Consider the following 1,510-nt stretch of genomic DNA (forward strand, 5'->3'; position numbering starts at 1 on the left):
GAAGTGTTGGAGTCCTCAGACGTGTAGCCAGCTCTCTGTGTATGAACATGTTGGACTCATCTGTCTTGAAGCTAGTCCTCTATATGTACACATATTGGAGTCTTCTTCCATGTAGCTCACTCTCAGTATATGGACATGTTGGACTCATCTCCAATGTAGCTAGGACTCCGTATATGGGCATGTTGGACTACTCTGCCATGTACCTTGCTCTCAATATATGGACATTTTGGACTTGTCTGCCAAGTAGCTAACTCTCTGTGCAAGGATACGTTGGACTTCTCTGCTCTCAGAATATGTTCACGTTGGGCTCATCTGCCAAGGAGCTAGGTCTCTGTATATGGAAATGTGGCACTACTCTGCCGTGTTACTAGCTCTGTGTATATGGACATATAGGACTCGTATGCCTTGTAGCTAGATCTCTGTGCTTGGATATGTTGGACTGATCTGCCATGTAGGTAGCATTCGGTATATGAACATTTAGACTTATTTGCTATTTAGTTAGCTCTAAGTATGTGGACATGTTGAATTCAGCAACCATGTAGCTAGTTGTCTATGTATGAACCTGTTGGACTCATCTGCCTTTTAGCTAGCCCTCTAAATATAAACATTTGGACACATCTGCCATGTCACTAACTCTCAATATATGGACACGTTGGACTCATCTGCCATGTAACTAGAACTTTGTATATGGAAACGATGCACTACTCTGCCATGTAACTAGCACTCTGTATATGGAATTTTTGGACTCGTCTTCCATACAGCTAGCTCTTTGTGCAAGGATATGTTGGACTGATCAGCCATGCAGGTAGCTCTCTGTATATGAATATATTGGACTTGTCTGCCATGTAGCTAGCTCTCTGTGTATGAATATGTTGGACTCATCAGCTATGTAGCCAGCTCTCTCTGCATAAACATGTTGGACTCATATGCCTTGTAGCTAATCCTCTATATAAACACTTGTTGGACTCATCTGCCTTATAGCTAAATCTCAGTATATGAACATGTTTGACTCATCTGCCATGTAGCTTGAACTCTGTATATGGAAACGATGCATTACTCTGCCATGTAACCAGCATGCTGTATATGGACATTTTGGACTCGTCTGCCAAGTAGCTAACTCTCTGTGCAAGGATATGTTGGACTGATCTACCATGTAGATAGCTCTCAGTATATGAACATGTTGGACTTGTGCGCCTTGTAGATAGACCTCTGTATATGGATATGTTGGACTCATCAGCCATGTAGCCAGCTCTCTCTGCATGAACATATTGGATTCATATGCCTTTTAGCTAATCCTCTATATATACACATTTTGGACTCATCTGTCATGTAGATAAATCTCAATATATGGACATGTTGGACTCCTCTGCCATGTAGCTAGCTCTCAGTATATGGACATATTGGACACGTCTGCCTTGTAGCTAGCTCTCTGTGCATGGATATGTTGGACTGACCTGCCATGTATGTATCTCTCTATATATGAACATGTTGGACTTGTCTGCCATGTACC

Source organism: Chrysochloris asiatica, unplaced genomic scaffold (genome assembly GCF_000296735.1).
Source record: "Chrysochloris asiatica unplaced genomic scaffold, ChrAsi1.0 scaffold00486, whole genome shotgun sequence".
NCBI classification, from domain to species: Eukaryota; Metazoa; Chordata; class Mammalia; order Afrosoricida; family Chrysochloridae; genus Chrysochloris; species Chrysochloris asiatica.